The sequence below is a fragment of the Protobothrops mucrosquamatus genome, unplaced genomic scaffold (assembly GCF_001527695.2).
Source record: "Protobothrops mucrosquamatus isolate PMUCROS unplaced genomic scaffold, P.Mucros_1.0 scaffold3550, whole genome shotgun sequence".
NCBI lineage: Eukaryota > Metazoa > Chordata > Lepidosauria > Squamata > Viperidae > Protobothrops > Protobothrops mucrosquamatus.
The window spans coordinates 38,479-55,920 of NW_015389517.1; the positions used below are offsets into that span (position 1 = coordinate 38,479).

Below are 17,442 nucleotides of genomic sequence, written 5' to 3' on the forward strand. Positions count from 1 at the left end.
TGGGTTAAGTAGAGGAAGGTGGAGTAGACTAGAGGCAACTCTGAGATGCAGTAGTGGGTTAAGTGGAGTACAGTAGAGTAGAAACAACTCTGGGGAGCTGTAGTGAATTAAGTAGAGTAGAAATAAGTAGAGACAACTTTCGGGAGCAGTAGTAGATTAAGTAGAGTAGAGTTGGGTAGAGACAACTCTGGGGAGCAGTAGTGGATTAAGTAGAGTAGAGTTTAGTAGAGACAACTCTGGGGAGCAGTAGTGGATTAAGTAGAGTTGGGTAGAGAACTCTGGGGAGCATTAGCGGGTTAAGTAGAGTACTGTAGAGTAGAGATGAGTAGAAACAACTCTGGGGAGCAGTAGTGGGTTTAAGTAGAGTACTGTAGAGTAGAGTTGAGTAGAAACAACTCTGGGGAGCAGTAGTGGGTTAGGTAGAGTAGAGTTGAGTAGAAACAACTCTGGGGAGCAGTAGTGGGTTTAAGTAGAGTACTGTAGAGTAGAGTTGAGTAGAAACAACTCTGGGGAGCAGTAGTGGATTAAGGGGAGTAGAGTTGGGTAGAGACAACTTTGGGAAACAGTAGTGGGTTAAGTAGAATAGGATAGAGTTGAGTAGAGACGAATCTGGAGAACAGTAGTGGGTTAACTAATGGACAGAACGAGTAGAGTAGAGCTGAGTAGAGTTGAGTAGAGACAACTCTGGGGACCAGTGGTGGGTGCGCCAAAGAGAAAGAGAGGCAGTGATCTCCCCAAGGCATGGTCAAAAAAAGTCAAGATGGCAGCCACGATGGCACAACTGACTTTTTTTTGGACCGTACCTTGTGGACCACCCCATGAAAGGAATTAAGGGGAGAGGGTCTTCAAGATAAAGTGGTGGTCCACGGGGGAAGAGATGGAGGACTTTCCTTCCCAACACTTCTCGTAATCAGTCTCTGGAAATCAAGGTCTTTATCTGGGCCTCCTCAAGCCCTACCTGAACCTGGGCTTGGGGACCCCTTCCTACTCCAGCCCCTGCTTCTCTCTCCCCAGGTCATGGCAGCCCACGTCCCGATGGCCCCCGGTCTTCCTCAGATGCTCAAAGCAGGGATGAAGTACTTCAGCGGCTTGCAGGAGACCCTCTTCACCAACCTGATGGCCTGCAAGGCCTTGATGCACTGCCTGCGCACGTGCTACGGTCCCTTGGGCCACAACAAGCTGGTGATCAACCACGTGGGCAGGATGTTCCATTCCTCCCACGCCGCCACCATTTTGAAGGAGCTGGAGCTGGAGAGCCCCATGGCTTGCCTGTTGCGGTCCGCTGCCGAAACCCAAGAGGAAGAGACGGGAGACGGGACCAATTTCGTCGTCCTGCTGGCTGGGGCCCTGCTGGAGAACGCCGAGAAGCTCCTGAGGTCCGGCCTGTCGATGGTCCACATCCGAGCGGGCTACGACATGGCTTGCAAAGAGGTCCTACGTCTGTTGCCGGGCCTGGTCTGCTTCACCCTGAAAAACCCCCACCACCAGGAGGAGGTGCAATGTGTATTGCAGTCCATCATGGGCAGCAAACTTTTTGGCTACCAAAAGTTCTTGTCCAAGCTGGTGGCCACGGCGTGCATCTCGGTGGCGCCTCCCGACCACTCGGCTTTCGACCCGGATCTCATCCGGCTCTTCAAGGTCCCGGGAGGGGGCATCTTGAACTCCTACGTCTTGGAAGGGATGCTCATCCCGGCGGAGGCAGAGGGCATCATCAAGCGAGTGGAGAGAGCCAGAATCGTGGCCTACTGTTGCCCTTTTGGCGTCTCCAGGTTTGAAGCCAAGAACACAGTCAGGTTCGAAAGCGCCTCCCAGCTGAAGAACTTTGGCAAAACGGAAGAGACTATCATGGCTGAACGAGTCCTGGCTCTCGCCAAAGCCGGGGTGAACGTCATGGTGGTGGGAGGAAGGGTGGACGCCCTGGCCATCTTCTACGCCGACCGTTGCAGGATCATGGTGGTGCGGCTACCCTCCCGGATGCAGCTCCAGCACCTGTGCAAAATGGCGGGCGCCACCCTACTGTTCAAGCCCACCGTGCCGTCGCCCGAGGACATGGGACACTGCTATCGTGTCTACACCACCGAGATCGGCAACAACATCGTACTGGTCTTCAGTCAACACGGTACGCCGTGTCCTTTGGCTACGGTGGTGCTCCGAGGAGCCACCGGCGAGATGCTGGACTGTCTGGAAGAAGCCATCCGAGATGGCGTGCAGGTTTACAAGAATCTGGGCACCGATGCCCGGCTCTTGCCGGGGGCCGGCGCCACCGAGATGGCTCTCTCGGTACGCCTGAGCACTCTGGGCATGTACTACCCCGGATGCGAACAATACGGCATTTTGGAGTTCTCCCAAGCTTTGAAAACTCTCCCCGCCATCCTGGCGGACAATTCAGGCCTGCCGGTCAATGAGATGATGGCCAAGATGGAAATCCAGCATCAACTAGGCAACCAGAATACCGGCATCCTGCTGGGCGTGGAAGAGGCCAGCACCGTGGACGCCGCCGTGGAAGGTGTGCTAGACCCGTACCTGGTGAAATACCGGGGTATTGTCCTGGCCACTCAAATAGCAATGACGTTGTTAGACGTCAGCGACATCATGGTGGCCAAGAAGAGTGGGGGTCCCAAACCACGAGGAGATAACCCCAACTGGGACAAAGAACCAGACGAGTTGGATTGAGGGGGGTCTCCTTTCTCCTCAGGTTGACCAAGAGCGTCCTGTACAGAATGTAGCAGGCCTGCCCTGCGCAGCGTCTCCGTCCTTTTCAGTTTTAACTAATAAAATCTTGGTCTCCATCAAAGAGGAAATGGGTTTCTCGCTTGCCATCCAGCACTGAGTAGCGGGGTGGGAGACATCTTTGTTTTGGATGAGGGGATAGAAGGAGAACTCATCAAATTTGCAGATGACACCAAGCTGGCAGGAATAGCCAACACTCCAGAAGTTACAGGCTTAAGATACAGGAGGATCTGGATAGACTTGAACCCAGGGCCCTATCTAACAAAATGAAATTCAGTGGTGAAAAAAGTAAGGTTCTCCATTTAGACAAGAAAAACCAAATGTACAGGTTTAGTATAAGGGGGTACCTTGCTCAATAGTAGCAACTGTGAGAAGGATCTCGGAGTCCTAGTGGACGATCCCTTAAATAGGAGCCAGCCGTGTCCTGCAGCTGCCAAAAAGACCAACACAGTGCTGGGCTGCATCAACAGAGGGATAGAATCAAGATCACGTGAAGGGTTAATACCACTTTACAATGCCTTAGTAAGGCCACACTTGGAATACGGCATCCAATTTTGGTCACTACGATGTAAAAAAGATGTTGAGGCTCTAGAAAGAGTGCAGAGAAGAGCAACAAAGATGATTAGGGGACTGGAGGCTAAAGCATATAAGGAACGGTTGCTGGAATTGGGGATGTCTAGTTTAATGAAGAGAAGGACGAGGGGGGACAGGATAGGAGTCTTCCAGTATCTCAGGGGCTGCCCCAAAGAAGAGGGAGTCAAGCTATTCTCCAAAGCGCCTGAAGGCAGGAGAAGAAGCAACGGGTGGAAACTAACCAAGGAGAGAAGCAACCTAGAACTAAGGAGAAACTCCCTGACAATTAGAACAATTAACCAGTGGAACTACCTGCCTCCAGAAGCGGTGAATGCTCCAACACTGGAAGCTTTTAAGAAGAGACTGGACAGCCATTTGTCCGAAATGGTATAGGGTTTCCTGCCTGAGCAGGGGGTTGGACTAGATGACCTCCAAGGTCCCTTCCAACTTTCTTTCTTTCTTTCTTTCTTTCTTTCTTTCTTTCTTTCTTTCTTTCTTTCTTTCTTTCTTTCTTTCTTTCTTTCTTTCTTTCTTTCTTTCTTTCTTTTATTATTATTATTATTATTATTATTATTATTATTATTATTATTATTATTATTATTATTATTATTTTTCCAATAACCTCCCTCTTCCCTAACATCTGGATCTGCTGCTCAGAGCTGGTGAGAGCTGGATTCCAAGGCTGGAGAGAAAACAAATCATGAGAAAGAGTTCCCACGCGATTAACATAGACAGGTCGTCCTTGACCTACGAGCACAGCTGAGCCCCAACATTTCTGTCACTAAGCGAGACAGCTCGGTGAAATTTTGTCCCCTTTTTACGACCTCTCTTGGCACCGTTCTTAAGCGAATCACTGCACGGTCGTTAAGTGGCTTCCCCATGGATGTTGCTTGTCGGCCGGTCGCCAAAAGGGGACCACATGACCCCTGGGGCACGCCGCGTCCGCCATAAACACGAGTCAGTCGCCAAGCATCCGAATTTTGATCACGGGGTTACGGCGCACTAAACGCACTGTCGTAAGTTGAGGACTACCTCTAGTTTGCCGCCAGATGGAACTGGGGCGGGGGTGGGGGGGTCCTTCTGGCTGGGGTCCTGCGGCTGCACCTGCAGCTCTCCTAACTCCAGGTCCAAAAGCGGCAATTAGCAACTACGGTTCCCCGTCCAGGAGTAATTAACTAAATGGTCCACAATGAGGCTCATTTCTCGGTAATCAATTAAACAAAAACCCGCGTCGGTTTTCAGGTGCAGCCTCACATTTGGCGGAGGAACGGCGTGGAGTGCTGGCAGAGGGGATCAGTTTTTTGGGGGGGGGACAGCAGGCCTGGCCATAATGGAGGAAGCAAAGGGGGCAGCCCCCCCGTGCCCCCCCAGGGAACAGAAACCCCCTCCCTCCAGCTTAGGATCGCGGCCTTTCCAAGAGTACAGTGTCAACAGCCAAGTTTAGAAGTCGCCAACGTTGTAGAGGGTTGCCCTTGGCTTACGACCGCAAGGGAGCCCCAAAATTTCCGTTGTTAAGCAAGACAGTTAAGGGTGTTTCGCCCCGTTTTACGACCTCTCTCGCCGCGGTTGCTCAGGGAATCGTCCCCGCGGTTGTTAAGCGAGCGACGCAACTGTTCGGCGAATCTGGTTTTCCTCCCGCAAAAGGGGATCACGTGACACACACACACACACACAAGCTCCCCCGTAGGACTCTGCGACCGTCGTAAACAGGAACCGGTTGCCAAGCGTCTGAATTTGGATCACAGGGTTCTAGCGGAGGCTGCAAAGGTCGTAACTCTGGAAAACGGTTGTAAGGGAGGAAGGGAGGGAGGGAGGGAGGGAGGAAGGAAGGAAAGAAGAATAATAGAATAACAGATGGAAGGGACCTTGGAGGTCATCTAGTCCAACCCCCTGCTCAGGCAGGAGACCCTATACCATTTCGGACAAATGGCTGTCCAGTCTCTTCTTAAAAACTTCCAGTGTTGGAGCATTCACCGCTTCTGGAGGCAGGTAGTTCCACTGGTTAATTGTTCTAACTGTCAGGAAGTTTCTCCTTAGTTCCAGGTTGCTTCTCTCTTCGGTTAGTTTCCATCCGTTGCTTCTTGTCCTGCCTTCAGGCGCTTTGGAGAAGAGCTTGACTCCCTCTTCTTTGGGGCAGCCCCTGAGATATTGGAAGACTGCTATCATGTCCCCCCTCGTCCTTCTCTTCATTAAACTAGACATACCCAATTCCAGCAACCGTTCCTTATATGTTTTAGCCTCCAGTCCCCTGATCATCTTTGTTGCTCTTCTCTGGACTCTTTCTAGAGTCTCAACATCTTTTTTACATCGTGGTGACCAAAACTGGATAATAATAATAATAATAATAATAATAATAATAATAATAATAATAATAATAATAATAATAATAATAATAATAATAATGATGATGATGATGATGATGATGATGATGATGATGATGATGATGATGGTAGTAGTAGTAGTAGTAGTAGTAGTAGTAGTAGTAGTAATAATAATAAAGTTGGAAGGGACCTTGGAGGTCATCCAGTCCAACCCCCTGCTTGTGGTGACCAAAACCAGGTGTATTCCAGGTGTGGCCTTACCAAGGCATTGTAAAGTGGTATTTACCCTTCACCTGATCCTGATTCTATCCCTCTGTTAATGCAGCCTAGAACTGTGTTGGCCTTTTTGGCAGCTGCAGCACACGGCTGGCTCCTATTTAAGTGATTGTCCACTAGGACTCCGAGGTCCCTCTCACAGTTGCTACTATTGAGCAAGGTACCCCCTATACTATACCTGTGCATTTGGTTTTTCTTGCCTAAATGTAGAAACTTGCTTTTCTCTACACTAAATTTCATTTCTTTAGATAGGGCCCAATGTTCAATTCCTCTCCACACACCTAGTTCGACTCACACAGTGGCCGGCCCGGAAAGGTGGTGGGGTGGGGGTCGGCGGAGGTGGGGGTTCCGCAAGGAAAGGGGGGTTGGGCAGGCCCTCCCCACCACCATCCTTCCTCCCCACACCCAGCCTGCACCCGAGACCCCCGCAGAAAGTCGTGCGTGCGTTCGGAGTGGAAAGCCAGCTGTTTGCGGCCTGTAGCTTCCAGCCTCGAGTGAGCGTCTAGGGACGGCTCCCGCAGCGTCCGCCAAGCCTGGAAATGCAGCCAAGCAACCTGGAGAGGAGTTAAGCCGGGTTTGCAATGATTCGTTTGGCGGTGCTCGTTCCAGCCGGGAGCCAACCCGGTTGCAAGGATAATGCGCCGCGCTTTAATATTTTAAAATCCTGCTGCTCATGAATATCTGGGGTTGAAGGGGGGGGGCCTCTCGGTGGGGACGGAAGCATGAGGACTAGTCACCTTCTTCCCATTTTAATTTGCTCGTTGTGTCCTCAGACAGCTGTGTAGCGACTCAATCTCCACTCTGGGCTGCAGTCAGCTTGTTACTCATCCCTTTGTTCATAAACAGGGTAAAAGGGTGCCTGTTTGGCTCTAAGGTGGACACACACAGACACACAAACACACACACACACAAAGATACACACCGCAGCCTTTGCTTGAGGAGCTTCTGGGCAAAAACGAGGCTTCTCCAATTCTTTAGCAGGGAAGATTCGGACTTTTTGATCTCCGTTGGGGTGACGTTCTTAATGTCTTTGTGTAAATGGAGGGTAATTTTCTTAACCGTGCTGGCTGGGGAATTCTGGGAATTGAAGTCCACCCATTTTAAAGGATGCTGACTAGAGAATTCTGGGAAGTGAAGTCCACCCGTCTTAAAACACAGTGCTAGGGAATTCTGGGAGTTGAAATTCACCCATTTTCAAGCACATGCTGGGGAATTGTGGGAGGTGAAGTCCACCCATCTTAAAACAAAGTGCCAGGGAATTCTGGGAGTCCACCTGTGTTAAAACACACAGGCTGGGGAATTCTGGGAGTTGAAGTCCACCCGTCTTTAAATTGCCAAGATTGAGAAAGATTGACTCTCCCTCTGCTCCACCCACAGCCAGACCCCAGCAAGGGATTCCCATTGACTTGAGACCCCCCGCCCACCCTATGGCTGAGCAGCTTCATTTGCCCCCCACGGGGGTATCTGCTAATGGGGCATGGCGACCCAGACTTTCTAAAGTGGGCCCAGGGTCCAGCTGAGCCCTGGATTCAAATGCCGACCATCAGCGATGAAACTAAGGAGTGGGGTTGATTTTGAACACGTCTCAGCACAGTGGGGTGTTTTTTGTTTTTTCTCTTTCCGTCCAGGGGCGATTTTGAGAGAGAGGGAAAAAGCTTCCTACGGGCGGAAACCTCTGAAAAGCAGAGCGAGATCAGGACACAAAGAGCGATAACGGGATAACGGAGTTGGAAGGGGCCTTGGAGGTCATCTAGTCCAACCCCCTGGCTCAGGCAGGAGACCCCGTACCCTTTCCGACAAGTGGCTGTCCAGTCTCTTCTTAAAAAGGAGGAGGAGGAGAAGGGGGAGGAATAACAGGAGAACAGAGCTGGGAGGGATCTTGGAGGTCATCTAGTCCAACCCCCTGCTCAAGCAGGAGACCCAATCCCATTTCAGAGAAATGGTCGTCCAATCTCTTCTTCAAAGCCTCCAGTGACGGAGCACCCACAACTTCTGGTGGCAAGCCGTTCCACGGGTTAATTGTTCTAACGGTCCCAAAATTCCTCCTTAGTTCCAGGTTGCTTCTCTCCTTGATCAGTTTCCACCCGTGGCTTCTTGTCCTGCCTTCAGGCGCTTTGGAGAATAGCTTGACTCCCTCTTCTTTGGGGCAGCCCCTGAGATATTGGAAGACGGCTATCGTGTCCCCCCTGGTCCTCCTTTTCATTAAACTAGACGTTCCCAATTCCTGCGACCGTCCTTCGTCCTTCCTACGTTTTAGCCTCCCGCTCCTTAAATCCTCTTTGCGGCTCTTCCCTGCACTCTTTCCAGAGATCTCCGCATCTTTTTTTAACGTCGTGGGGACCAAAACTGGATGCAGGAATTCCAAGTGGGCATCTTAAAGGGGGCTTCCCCGGGACCCCCTTGGCGTGCCTTACACGGCTTCTCCTGCTTTTTTTTTTTTTTGGCAAAACCTTGCAAAACCAAGGCCTGCCTCTCCGTCTGTCTTCCCCGGAGAAGCCGGATCTGGAGAAGAAGGAGGAGAAATTGGGTGTGGGGGGGATAAACCTGGGGTGAGACCAAGCTGGGGAGGTGGGGGGAGCAAAAGGAGGTCTCAGCCACAGCAGGAAAGGTGTCAGGAACCAGAGGTGGAAGAACAGGCGGGGACGTGTGAATGGCGAAGGTAGAAAAGGGGGGGGGACGGGAAAGGGGGGCGCCAGGGGTGACGTTGCAGGATGGGAATTAAGGCAGGTGGGAGAAATGGGTAGGGAAGAAGGGGGTCTGCCAAGGGGGGGCGCGCAGACCCTCTTTAGGAGTCAGACTTGGTTAAAAAACCAGGGTGGGTTGTGTGAACGTGGCGACCTGATCTTCTCCTCCAGGACAGCTGGCCTGTTGGGACTTCAATTCCCAGCGTTCAGAGCAAGCAGGCTAGGAATTCTGGGAGTTGAAGTCCTAGGGAAAGCAGAACTGGGAATGGACCCCTCCTTTAAATTGCTGCCCTCCCCTTTTTTGGCCTGGAGGTCATAAAGCCCGGCTGGCCTTGGGGCAAAGATGGCCCCCTGTCCCTTTTTAGGGACATCCAACAGGTGATGATTTACCTGCCGGCTACCTCTAAGCCGATATTTCTCAACCTGACAGACTTCAAGATGATGGGTGGACTTCAACTCCCAGAGTTCCCCAGCTGGAATGGTGGGAGCTGAAAATCCACCGATCTTTAAAGTAGCCCGAGAAGAAAATCTCGGTCTGTCTTCCCCGGAGAAGCCGGATCTGGAGAAGAGGGAGGAGAAATTGGGGGGGGGGGATAAACGTGGGGGATAAGCCGTGTGCGGCAGCAGCCAAAAAAGCCAACACAATCCTGGGTTGCATAAACAGAGGCAGAGAATCAAGATCACGCGAGGTATTAGTACCGCTTTGTAAAGCCCTAGTAAGGCCACACCTGGGATACTGCAGCCAATTTTGGTCACCACATCACAAAAAAGTTGTTGAGAGTTTGGAAAAAGTTCAGAGAAGAGCAACGAAGAGGATCCAAGGCCTGGAGGCCAAAACACACGAAGAACGGCTGCGGGATTTGGGTCTGGCTAGTCTAAAGAAAAGAAGAAATAGGGGAGACAGGATAGCAGCGTTCCGGTATCTGAGGGGCTGCCACAAAGAGGAGGGGGTCACGGACGAGAAACAATGGTTGGAAACTGATCAAAGACAGAAGCAGCTTGGAATTAAGGAGAAACTTCCTGACAGTGAGAACAATTAACCAGTGGAACTGCTTGCCACCAGAGATTGTGGGCGCTCCATTACTGGAGATTTTAAAGAGGAGACTGGACATTCACCTGTCTGAGAGGGTATAGGTTCTCCTGCTTGAGCAGGGGGCTGGACTAGAAGACCTCCAAGGTCCCTTCCAGCTCTGTTATTCTGTTTGCTGTGAGACCCAGTAACCAAGAGTTCTTTATTTATCCATTTCCCCCCCCAAAAAATTTAAATCTTGCATAATACTGCAGCTAATTTTGGTCACCACATCACAAAAAAGAGGTTGAGAGTTTGGAAAAAAGTTCAGAGAAGAGCAACTAAGAGGATCCAAGGCCTGGAGACCAAAACATATGAAGAACAGTTGCAGGACTTGGGTTTGGCTAGTCTAAAGAAAAGAAGAAATAGGGGAGACATGATAGCAGCGTTCCAGCATTTGGGGGGCTGCCACAAAGAAGAAGGGGTCACGTTATTCTCCAAAGCACCAGAGGGCAGGACAAGAATTTGCGACGGTCGCAGTGTCCCACGGTCGCGCAATCCCGTTTTTGTGACCTCCTGATCACGGGGAAGCCAGATTGCTTTAACAACCTTGTTGCTAACTTAACAACTGCAGTGAGTCTCTTAACAACCACGGCACAAATCTCACCTAACAGCTATAGAAATTTGAGGTTTAGTTGCGGTCATACGTTGGAGGACTCTCTTTACTAACTGCAGTGAGTCATTTAAGAACCGCGGCGGGAAAGGGGGGTAAAACGGGCCAAAAGTCCCTCAGCAAACGTCTCGCTTAGCCACGGATCATTTGGGGCCTCCCTCATGGCTGTAAATCGAGGACGCCCTGCAAAGCTGTTACCCTCCTGGGAAACCGCGGCGAAGAAAGGCGAGAGCTGTGCGTTCTTGGCTCTTTGTGTCCGCCCAACGAGGCGCTTCGGCGATCGCCAATCTGTTTCGGCCCTTGGGTTAAAAGCCAGACGAAACCAGAGTGACCACCGAGGGAGAGACGGACAGACGGACGGACGGACAAAGGCCGTCAGCTGGATCGGTTGAGGGAGAGCCAAGGCGCGGAGGGAGGATAACCTTTCTCTGGGCCTCCCCAGTTTTTGGCACACACCTTTCCGACGCTAAATCAGTCCGGCGGCCGGAGGCCAGACACATATTGCAAAAAGAGAGAGCGAGAAATTCTTGGCTCCTAGTGGGATTTCAACTCTTTTGTCCATCTGCTTTATGTCCGGGTGGCCTTTTGCTTCTCTCGCTTCCTCGACAGGTTCCCACCAGAAGGTCTTTTGAAGGCTCCGAGCTCCAGGAGACCCAGATTATTCTCTTGGCGCACAAGAAGCGAACCTTTCCAATCCGTCAATATTTGACTTCGCCGTGGGAGCCACGCCGCAGCGCCGGCCCACTCCTCGGGGGCCAGAGATAGCCCGAGTCACGTGTACGCCCGTGTCCCCCGCCCTGCCAAGGCCACGGTTGTAGACGGCTGTCGTAGTAACTGGCAAGGAGGGAGATGAGCTGGAAAGGCGAGGGGCTCCAGGTCTAGGGGGCTATTTGGAGGGGGGGAAGACCCCCCTTTCCAAGGTTGCAAGGTCTCGGATGGCCCCATCCGTTGTTCTTCCTGAGATCCCGCTTGAAGAGGAAACGGTATTAGTTTCCCAAGACTTTGACAGGGAAGTGAATTCTTGACGACGTTTCTCCACCTCGACCACTCCCAGAATTCCCCAACCAGGTTACTAACTTATCAGCTGGCTGGGGAATTCTGGGAGATGCGGTCCACCCATCTTCAGCTCACCAAGGTTGAGAACCACGGATTGACCACGGATCAACATTTCTGGTGTTTGCTGAGGCCTCACAGTTTTTGAGGTGCAACGTGGTCTTCCCTCTCGCAAGTCGTTGTCCGCCATATTTCTCCTGAGGGATGGGACACCCCGAGGTGAGGTTCCTGCAGCGTCCCTTGTACAAGAAACATTTCAGAGCCTTGATGGGGGACTGTCGCAGAATGCTAACACAATCCTGGTTTGTATAAACAGAGGCAGAGAATCAAGATCGCACAAAGTATTAGCGCCGCTTTGTAAAACCCTGGTAAGGCCACACCTGGAATACTGGAGCCAATTTTGGTCACCACATCACATAAAAGATGTTGAGAGTTTGGAAAAAGTTCAGAGAAGAACAACTAAGAGGATCCAAGGCCTGGAGACCAAAACATACGAAGAACGGCTGCAGGACTTGGATCTGGCTAGTCTAAAGAAAAGAAGAAATAGGGGAGACATGATAGCAGTGTTCCAGTATTTGAGGGGCTGCCACAAAGAAGAGGGGGTCAAATTATTCTCCAAGGCACCAGAGGCCTGGATGAGAAATAATGGTTGGAAACTGATTGGAGAGAGAAGCAACCTGGAATTAAGGAGAAACTTCCTGACAGTGAGGACAATTAACCAGTGGAACAGCTTGCCACCAGAAATCGTGGGTGCTCCATCACTGGAGGTTTTTAAGAGGAGACTGGACATTCACCTGTCTGAGACGGTATAGGTTCTCCTGCTTGAGCAGGGGGCTGGACTAGAAGACCTCCAAGTTCCCTTCTATTCTATTCTATTCTATTCTATTCTATTCCTCAGAAACAGGAAGATGGTTGTGAGTTCCCAGTCGCCCTAGTTGCATCTGGATGACCTTGGTTGTTAAGCCAGGTCAGAGCTGGTGAGAATGTGGATGGGGTACCCCAAGATTAAGTCTACTCAAAAGACCGAAAACTTCCCAGAAGGTTCCCCCTTCTTTATCATTGCCCAGAATATTTCGCCAAGATGTCCATGGACGGCTGTGAGTCAAGGTCCATCCGAAGATCTTCCTTCCTTTTAGCCTGTCTCAACCCAGCTTTGGAAACCATGGTGGGTGGCTTCATGGAGCTGAGCCAACGGTGGCTTTACCGAACCACAGCTGAGCAAAGCACACCGAAGCATCTTGGTGGAACCAAGTCAAGGTAGTCCTTGACATACGACCACAATGGAGCCCAAAATTTATTCACTGAGTTTTGCCCCATTTTACGACCTTTCTCGCCGCCGTTAAGCGAGTCCCTGCGGCTGCTTAGTAACCCGGTTGTTAAGTGAATCCGGCTTTGCTTGGCAAAACGTCGCAAAGGGGGTTCACGCGACCCCGGGACACCGCCGCCGTCATAAGGACGAACCAAGTTGCCAAGCGTCCGAATTTGGATCGCGCGACCAAGCCAAAGGCCGTAAGCGTGGAAAGTCCGCCTTTTTTCCGGTACCGTTGTAACTCTGAACGGTCGCTAAACGAAAACATTGCAAACCGAGGATGGCCTGTAACGTCGTCGTGCCCCGTTAACCGCACAGCGTCAGACGGCGGCGTGGGGCGCTGACGCTCTTTTCCAGGAAAGATTGACTAACCATGGCTGCCATCCAATCCTGGGTTATTATTTGGAGTGGCGGTCCTCCCCTCTTCGGCGGGAACACGAGCTGTTTTTTTGGCAACCCATGACCGAGTCGGAAAAAACAAGCCGGCAAAAATTAGCAGTTATTACGAAAATCTGCGATTTTAGTGTTGCCGCCTGCGTAGAACGCCGTGTTGCTCCTTTCACTTCACACACACACACACACACACAACACTCGTCCTTCCCTCCCCCGCCCCCCCGGCACCATCCAAAGCCACCGAGGCACACTTATGCCTTTGCACACCCCAAATACTCAAAACCATAATTGCACCCCTCTCTGCACAACCACGCCAGGATTGCCAGATGAGAGGCCGAGGCGGGGGGGCGAGGGGGGGGTGTTGGATAATCAAGACCTGATTGGCTGCCATAATTGCCCTGCAGGTTTCCTGGCCACTGAATTCTGCAAGGGTCTTTTGCTTTTGTCGGTTTCAGGTGTGGCTCGGTGTGAATAAAGACAGGATCCAGGTATTCGCCTTGACGAAGCGTACCCGTTTATTCAGCTGAACAAAGACGGGTCCCGTCAAGCAAGAGGGAGCCCGGACACTCGTACTTATACGTCTGTTACATTGTCCATCGTCCGTGGCTCGACTGCGCGTCGGTTCCATCAAGGCTGTCATTGGATTCCTGATCAACAGGTTGGGCTTTTCAGGTGCCCCCCCCCAACCTGCCTCTAAACCGAGCTGGTACCCTTTCACCTTTGTGTAACTCCTGCACCTACGGGGACCAGCGTGGACGGTTACAAAACCGTGGCTTTCCTAGCAACGGGGTGCGCGGGCTGCTCCTCGCTGTGCCTGCTGCACCGCTGCCAGGGGAGGGGGCCAAGCAGATGAGGTGGGGGGGAGGCAGGCAGCACACACACACACACACACACACACACTGCGCCAAGCCCGCCCGGATCAGAGTTTATACATAAAAAGCGAAATGTCATTAGCGTTATTTTAGATGGAAATGTAATCAAAGCTTCTTCCCGTTCCTTTTGTTTTAATTAGGGACTATTGATAGGTGTTTTTTCCTCTCGAAAACGAGAGTGCCAGGGTGTCGGCGGATTAATAAACTTTCCCTGCACGCCCCCCCCTTCCTGGTCTCCCCGGCCCCCTCCCCATCTCAAGAGCCCCCCCAGGTAGCCTTGTGCTCTCCAAGCAGGCTGTTCCAGAGTGAAGAGACGACGAGAGCTGTGAAATTAGACAGCCAACAGCAACGATTGCCACCTTAGTGGGTGTCAAACACAGACACACACACACACACACACACATAGACAACACAGAGGCAAGCACAGGAAGGTGACACATCCGTGCCCTGTGGATGCAAGGGGCGGGAGAGTCGGGAAGAAGGTGACAAGAAAGGCAGATAGGAGAAAAGGAGAGGAACCATCTCGGCCTCTCGCCGCCCACCATTCAACAACCACAAAAGCTAAATTAATCTTGACGGAACCTTGGCCGACAATAACCAAAGAAAGAAAGCCGATCCAGAAATAGAGAGAGTCCTCAACTTACAACCGTTTGTTTAGTGACCGTTCAAAGTTACGACGACGCCGGGACAAGCGACTGAGGACCAGTTTTTCACCCCGGCGACCGTTTGCCACATCCCCGGGGTCACGTGGTCCAAATTCAAGACGCTTGGCAAGCGGCCCGTATTTATGACGGTCGCAGGGTCTCCCGTGGGTTACGTGACTCCCCCCTTTTGCGACCGTCTGACGAGCAAAGTCAACAGGGAAGCCGGCTTCGCTTAGCAACCAGGTGACTGACTTAATGGCGGCGATTCTCTTCACCGCTGTGTCAAGAAAGGTCGTAAAATGGGGCGACGTTCTCTTAAGAACTGTCTTGCTTAGCGACAGAAATGTCGGGCTCACTTCTGTTCGTAGGTCGAGGACTAGCGGTGGAAGAGTGACAATCATTTAGATGGAAACGTGGTCACCGATCCTACGAGCACCTGAATAAAATGATTGACACAGCGTTGAAGTGTCTTTTGATGAGTTGGCCTAGAGTCTAGACCAGGGGTGGGCAACCTGGGCTCTTTTATGACTCGTGGACTTCAACTCCCAGAATTCCTGAGCCAGCCATGCTGAGGGGAAAGGGAGAGGTTTCCAAGCTGAGCCAGGCCGGCTCAGGAATTCTGGGAGTTGAAGTCCACGAGTCATAAAAGGGTCATAGTTCCCTCACGCTGGCTGAGGAATTCTGGGAGTTGAAGTCCACGAGTCATCAAGGGAGCCATAGTTCCCTCACGCTGGCTGAGGAATTCTGGGAGTTGAAGTCCACGAGTCATCAAGGGAGCCATAGTTCCCCCACGCTGGCTCAGGAATTCTGGGAGTTGAAGTCCACGAGTCATCAAGGGAGCCATAGCTCCCCCATGCTGGCTCAGGAATTCTGGGAGTTGAAATCCACGAATCATAAAAGAGCCAAGGTTGCCTACCCCCGGCCTAGACCAAGGGTCCCCAACCCCCGTTCTGTGGACCGGTATCGGGCTGCAGCACGCCAGCATCCGGTCCGCACAAACAAGCAAAGCCCCATCCGCGGGATGCAGGCAGCACACAAAACCACGCACCCCGCGGTCCGTGGAAAAACCTCTCTCCACGGAACCGGTCCCTGGTGCCCAAAAGGTCGGGGGTCTCTGGCCTAGACCCTCAAGGAAGACCCACAAATAGAGTTGGGTTACCTCCTGCCCGTGCAGGAGGGCATCCGTGCCCCTTCCTAGAAACATGCCAGGCCACCCAACTGGCATTTTTAAGCACAGTCACCTGCTTGTGTGCTTCTATCTTGTCTTGCGTGGGCACCGCTTTTCCCAACCAACGGATTGCTCAGCTCCAGGAGCGCCACGCTGGTGACCCTCAACCCAAAACCTGTGAACGCCCGCGCAGTTGTTTTTGGCACGAGGACTATCACAACCGCAGAGGAGAGCAGGCTGGAGTTGTGTGTTCTTCGTGCCCGTCGCAAACAGGGTTCAAATCAACGCACAATGCTGGTTTGACAGCTATCAGAAGCGGAATCCGATCCTTCCATTCAACCCTTGAGATGTATCTACATCTCACATGCTGGCTGGGGGATTCTGGGAGTCGAAGTCCATCCATCTTAAAGTGGCCAAAGCTGTCTCTATATCTCACAGGCTGGCTGGGGGATTCTGGGAGTTGAAGTCCACCCATCTTAAAGTGGCCAAAGCTGTCTCTATATCTCACAGGCTGGCTGGGGGATTCTGGGAGTTGAAGTCCATCCATCTTAAAGTAGCTAAAGCTGTCTCTATAGCTCACATGCTGGCTGGGGGATTCTGGGAGTCGAAGTCCATCCGTCTTAAAGTGGCCAAAGCTGTCTCTATATCTCACAGGCTGGCTGGGGGATTCTGGGAGTTGAAGTCCACCCGTCTTAAAGTGACAAAAGCTGCATCTATATCTCAAATGCTGGCTGGGGGATTCTGGGAGTTGAAGTCCATCCGTGTTAAAGTGACCAAAGCTGTCTCTATATCTCACAGGCTGGGGGATTCTGGGAGTTGAAGTCCATCTGTCTTAAAGTGGCTAAAGCTGCATCTATATCTTAAATGCTGGCTGGGGGATTCTGGGAGTTGAAGTCCATCCATCTTAACATGACCAAAGCTGTGTGTATATCTCACATGCTGGCTGGGGGATTCTGAGAGTCGAAGTCCACCCGTCTTAAAGTGACAAAAGCTGCATCTATATCTCACATGCTGTCTGGGGGATTCTGGGAGTCGAAGTCCACCCGTCTTAAAGTGGCCGAAACACTACCCTAGACTCTTTGCCCAGCCGTTTAAAGAGGGTTAAAGACCCCTTTCAAGACCCCAGCCTAAAAAAAAAAACGAGGTCAAGGCGAGTGTTCTGCAAAACCGACACAGCCTGTTGGATCCCGGCCTGGCTTGGCAGGCGGATGTGAGATAGGTCAAGGGGGCTGGAGACAATCTTGTTGCCCCCCGCCCGCCCCTTGGCTGCCCATTCGCCACCCCCACAGCTGTTGTACAGTTTGCCTCCCAAACTCCTGGACTGTGGGAATGGGAAGACATTTGCTGATCAGCCGCCCCGGGGCGTGATTGATGTGGGTTTTAAATTAAAAAAAAAAAACCCCTATTTTTTTTCCCCCTCTTTAATAAACGTCGGTTCCTAAGCACCTCTGCTTGCCACCGAAGAGAGTTAGGCAAGTCTTTTGTTCTCGGGATTTGCTGAGCACACGGGTTTCCAGAGATGCCGTGGGACGGTGTGCCCCTTAAAATATATATATATATATATATATTTGTTTTCTGAGGTTTTCGCGGGTGTTTGTATGTAGGTCTTTAGTTATTCGGGTTTTCTCCCGCGTAGAATTAAACGTCGCCAAGGTACGTTTAATTCTACGCGGGAGAAAACCCGAATAACTAAAGACCTACATATATATATATATATATATATATATATATATATAT

At 51.5% G+C, this 17,442-nt stretch overlaps 1 pseudogene; it reads left to right on the forward strand.

Annotated features, from left to right (window-relative positions):
- The first annotated feature begins 1,113 nt into the window (after nt 1-1,113).
- LOC107297825 lies at nt 1,114-2,673 on the forward strand (annotated as a pseudogene).
- Nucleotides 2,674-17,442: the final 14,769 nt, after the last annotated feature.